Genomic DNA, 6,188 nt, shown 5'->3' on the forward strand with positions numbered 1-6,188 from the left:
ACCCTCCTCCAGGAGATCTTCCCAATCCAGGGATTGAACCAGGTCTCCCACATTGCAGGTGGATTCTTCACTGTCTGAGCTACCATATAAGATAAAGCTATTTAAATATAAAATGGCATATTTTAAAAGGTAATTTTCTCATGTATTCTCTGATAAAACAGAGAATCTTTCTTATAAAGTTGTACAAACATAACTCAGCCAAAATCCAGGTGAATTTTTGCAAATGGACATTAAGTGTTAAATGGTGATCTCAGCATTTTAGCACAATTAAGTTGAGTTGGTAATTTCCATTAAAGTGTATTGATCATTTTATAGGAACTTGTGCTATTAGGAATACCAAAGATAACACACAGTTACATGAAATTTTAAGACATCTATTTTCTGATTTATTAGTCTTTGCAATGTTCACAGTGATTCCCTAATGTCATTAGCAAGTTAGGTGAAACAGACGGAGTACTAGTGAATGGTGGAATGCCTAACACACACATAAAAGATGAAAGAGAAACTCAGCTGAAAATGTTGATAAAGATGAGAGGGAAGGTTATGCTTATTTGTGATGCTGTTAATCAAATAGGAGTTTTCTTTTTAAACATTGTATGAAAACGGTTGTTTCTTTCAAAAGCCTAAGAATATTTCATAGAAGGAAAAATTATAGAAAACGCTTTTTTTGCTCTGTCAACTGATTCAATAAAGTGGTAGTGGTTTCTGTGTTTATTTTTTCTTGTTTCTCCTTTCATTCTTTCTTGTTTCCTTTCTATTCATTATCCTAATATACAATCAATTTCCTTTATAAAAATGTTTTTTATTTATTCCTCTTCTTTCCATTTCAAAATATTTTCTTCTTCAATAATTATTCACTCTCTGTTAGTTTTGTTAGCTGTGAAAATTGATGCCTTGAAGTGCATTTCGTCACTGTCCACACCCAGAGTTTATATTAAAAATCACAAGGAGCAGATTCAGGGTTAAAATTTCTCAAGAGATGAAGTTTGATTATTTTGATTTTTTTCAGACATAAACTTAGTAAGCAATATGTTTCAAGTGAGCATCTTCAAATGACCTGACTTTTTCTTCCTAAAAGGCTCAAATGATTGGAAACAAACTGAATGGAAAACAAAAAAAATAAAAAGACAACCCTGACACAATGCAGACTGACATATTTCACCTCCAAAAATAGAATACAAATAATTTTTAAGCATTCAAAAATATTAACACGATACTGGATGCTTGGAGCTAGTGCACTGGGACGACCCAGAGGGATGGTATGGGGAGGGAGGAGGAGAAGGTTCAGGATGGGGAACACATGTATACCTGTGGCGGATTCATTTTGATATTTGGCAAAACTAATACAATTATGTAAAGTTTAAAAATAAAATAAAAAAAAAATTAACCGAGGTATACAGTTTTCTGGGTCATGAAAGCAAACTGAAAATGTTAAAACATTGAAATCATACAGACTGTACTCTCTCAAATAATGAAATAAAACTGAAAATAAAAACAATATGTTTTTAAAATTTAGAGAAAAATCTGTAAGTATATGGAAATTAATATACACCTGAGTAAACTGAGGTAAGAGGAGTCTCAAAGGAAAATGCCTAGAATAAAACTATCAATCTTGTTTGTAAACAAAGCTTAACTATTTTTCAAGAGTAAAAGAAAACTTAGTTAAAAAAAAGATTTTTCAGGAGATGGAGTCAAGATGAAGAAACAGGAGGACATGGAGTTTGCCTCTCCCCGTAAGTACATCAATAATTCATCAACAAATTAAACAGTTCTCACAGAGCACCTACTGAATGCTAGCAGAGGATCTCAGATACCTGAAATGACAAGCAAATCCCCACACATCTTGGTAGGACAAATTGAGGGAAAAAAAAAAGAGGAAGCAACTACACCCCTGGGGGGAGCTGAAAGAGAGTAGGGGTTCCCTAACTTAGGGAAGCACCCTCATCTGTGGAGAGATCAACTGGGACAGAGAGGTAGCTTTAGTGACCTGGAAGAAAACATAGCAACCCTAAAACCTACATGGATGGTCTACGCCTCAACCCTGCACACCCAGCCTGAATCTGTTTCTGCTGGTGTGAAGGGGGCTGGATGCTGGAACATGGGATTCGGAAAGTGGGCCCAGGGAGGGGAAAACTGTTAGCTGCAAAGAGATGGGAGTAAGGAGCTCCCAAACCAGAAATTTCATGGAAGAAGCTCGAGCAGCTATCGAAGAAGGGTGCCATTGTTGAGTGGTGTGCAAGGCGCAGGGCTGCCATTGTGGTCCCCTTCCCAAACTCTTGCCCCAGCCTCTGCTGGTGTTAGGAGGGGTGCCAACCTGAGTAGGTTTTCTCACCCAGCTCACAACTGCTTCTTCCAGTCCCACAGGACGAGATGGGCTTGTGCACTTCACCCACCAATGCCTCCACCTCTGTCTATCTGTCTACCTGGGCAGGTGCCTGTGCTTCAGGCAGCTTCAGGAGCAGACATGTGTTGAAGGAACACATGCAGAAGTGGGGTTGAAATCACACCTGAGCACTAGGGACTGTGCAACTAAGGAAGAAGAGCTAAAATCTCTGCTTATGGCTGCAGCAGCTACAGATTTACCCTCTGTGTTGGCTTTGTAGACTCAGCACCTGTGGAACTTCTGAATGTATGAGTGCTCCCAAAGCTGAGATGGGTCTAGTTTTAGCATCTGTGGGCTTTGTGAGCATGAATGCACTGAGACAGAACTAGATCAGGATCTGAGGTGCCTCCATAGCTCCCACAGTGGTTCCAAGTGCACAATTACTTCAGTCCTAGGACCTGATTTGGTGGATCTGCAGTGGTAGCCTGGTGAAAACAGTGTCTTAGAGATACTAAGGCCAACTGCCAGAATATCCACAGATAAGGTGGGGCTAAGAGCAGTCCCACAGAGAAGGTGATGGCACCCCACTCCAGTGCTCTTGCCTGGAAAATCCCATGGACGGAGGAGCCTGGTAGGCTGCAGTCCATGGGGTCGCTAAGAGTCGGACACCACTGAGTGACTTCACTTTCACTTTTCACTTTCATGCATTGGAGAAGGAAATGGCAATCCACTCCAGTTTTCTTGTTTGGAGAATCCCAGGGACGGGGGAGCCTGGTGGGCTGCTGTCTATGTGGTCGCACAGAGTCGGACATGACTGAAGCCACTTAGCAGCAGCAGCAGCAGCAGCAAGAGCAATCCCAACAACACTGTAATAAGTAAGCCAGCACAATGGTTGAAAAGTGACACCTGTAACACACTCACAGGTGATCAGCTCCAGGGGAGGAAAAATCAGTGGCTTCTCTCTTACTGCAAATGCTCCAATCCCACCTACCTCACATCACAGGTCAGAATCGCAGCAAAGAAACAGATTTAGGAGCCTCTTCTCCTACAACTAAGGAGCAGACTCTACCTCTGACACTGCAGTAACAACCATGGAGCAATGGGGAGGCCCCATTTAACGTCCAATGCAGGCTCAGGTCACCAAAACATTAGTCACACCTTCTATCAAGGTGATAAAAGCCAACATGCACTGAAGAAAGAGGGCTACTAAAAGTAGCCCTTGCACCAAATAGTATTAAGCACACAGAGACTATACAGAGATGCTCCCACATTAAAGTAGCCCTCCAAGAAAGTCTAAGGATCAGGAATCCAGAGGAAGAAGCCCCAGAGCATTTGGCTTTAAAGGGCAGTGGTGCCTGAGTGAGAGAGCGCCACAGGGCTGGAAGAAATAAAGACTCCACTCTTGGAGAGTGCACACAAGACCTCACGTGCATTGGGACACTGCACAAAGTACTTTCACAGGAGCTGGGGTTAGATATAACTAGCGGTCTGGGAAGTTCTCCTGAGGAGGTGGGGATTCACTGTAGCTCACTGTGAAAGTAAAGACGCTAGTGAAGGAGACCTCAGAGAATATTGATTGGTATGAGCTCTCTCAGAGGTCTTCATCTCAGCCTCAAGATCAAAAGCTTATAGGTTCCAGACCTGAAATGCCTCAGGCCAAACAACCAGCAAGACAAGAGCACAATCCCAGCCTCAGCAGACAGACTGCCTAAGATCATATTGAGCTCACGGCTACCTCAAAACACCATTTAACATGGCCCTACCTATCAAAGGGACAAGACCCAGCTTCACGCATGAAAGGGAAGGCACCAGTTCCTACTCCCAGACAGCCTGCAGAAGCCACTGGACCAACTTCATTCATCAGGGGGCAGATATTCAGAAGTGAGAGGAAACTGAAATCCTGCAGCCTGTGGAAAGAAAGCCACAAACACAGAAAATTAGACACAATGAGATGACAGAGAAATATGTTACAAATGAAGGAATGAGATAAACCCACACAAAACAACTAAATGAAGAGGAGATAGCAATCTACTGGAATAGGAATTCAGAATAATAATAGTAGAGATGATCCAAAATCTCAGGGAAAAAAAATGGAGGCACAATTTAAGAAGCAAGAATAACACTGACACATATACATTACTATATGTAAAACAGATAGCCAGTGGGAGTTAGATGTATGATGCAGGAAACCCAAAACCAGTGGTCTGTGACCATCTAGAGGGGTGAGATGGGGAGAGAGGTGACAGATGGGTCAAGAAGGAGGGAATATATGTGTACCTATATGTATACAATGCAGATCCATGTTGATATATTGCAAAAAACCATCAGAATATTGTAAAGCAATTTTCCTCTAATTAAAAAATTTAGCAAGGAATCATAAGATTTGAATAACAAATAATCAGAACTGAATAGTGCAATAATTGAAATTAAAAAATACACTAGAAGAAATCAAAGAGGAAATTAAAAAAAAATACCTAGAAATAACTGACAATGAAAACATCATGATGCAAACTCTATGGGTTTCATCAAAAGCAGTTCTAAGAGGGAATTTTATAATAGTGCCATCTTACCTCGGTAAATAAAAATCTCAAATAAACAATCTAACTTTACACCTAAAGCAACTACAGAAGGAACAAACAATATCCAAAGTTAATAGAAGGAAAGAAATAAATATCAGAGCATAAATAAATGAAATAGACACTGAGAAAACATATACAAGGTCCTGCGTCCCTGTCGTTTGAAGTAAAAGGCTTTTGCTTTAGTCTCCCAGGCCTCCTCTGAGTCTAAATAGGCTGGCCCAAGAGTTAATAATTAGGAAATGTGAAATTGTAGAAATAAAGAATACACACTGAGTTGTGATACTGGTAAAAATTTAGACTATATACCAGCCATAAAGCAGAAACACCAAATTCCCAGTTCCCTGAAAAATATAAAGGCTTGAGGAACGTTCCAAAGTTGTTTTTTAGAAGAAGTAAACCCCTAATAGATGAAAACTGTTGACCACAAGCATGTAGACTTCAGACCAATTGAAACCAGAAGATTAGTGATACTTAAAAACAATAAATGCTGGAGAGGGTGTGGAGAAAAGGGAACCCTTTTACACTGTTGGTGGGAATGCAAACTAGTACAGCCACTATGGAGAACAGTGTGGAGATTCCTTAAAAAACTGGAAATAGAAGTGCCTTATGACCCAGCAATCCCACTGCCGAGGAAACCAGTATGGAAAGGAAGAGGAAGAGGAAACCATTGAAAGAGACACGTGTACCCCAATGTTCATCACAGCACTGTTTATAATAGCCAGGACATGGAAACAACCTAGATGTCCATCAGCAGATGAATGGATAAGAAAGCTGTGATACATATACACAATGGGGTATTACTCAGCCATTAAAAAGAATACATTTGAATCAGTTCTAATGAGGTGGATGAAACTGGAGCCTATTAGTGAAGAGTGAAGTAAGCCAGAAAGAAAAACACCAATACAGTGTACTAATGCATATATATGGAATTTAGAAAGATGGTAACAATAACCTTGTATGTGAGACAGCAAAAGAGACACAGATGTATAGAACAGTCTTTTGGACTCTGCGGGAGAGGGAGAGGGTGGGATGATTTGGGAGAATGGCATTGAAACATGTATAATATCATATATGAAACGAATTGTCAGTCCAGGTTTGATGCATGATACTGGATGCTTGGGGCTGGTGCACTGGGATGACCCAGAGGGATGGTATGGGAAGGGAGATGTGAGGGGGGTTCAGGATGGGGAACATGTGTACACCCGTGGTGGATTCATGTTGATGTATGGCAAAACCAATACAATATTGTAAAGTAATTAACCTCCAGTTAAAATAAATAAATTTAT

Source organism: Bison bison, unplaced genomic scaffold, assembly GCF_000754665.1.
Source record: "Bison bison bison isolate TAMUID 2011002044 unplaced genomic scaffold, Bison_UMD1.0 scf7180017857981, whole genome shotgun sequence".
NCBI lineage: Eukaryota > Metazoa > Chordata > Mammalia > Artiodactyla > Bovidae > Bison > Bison bison.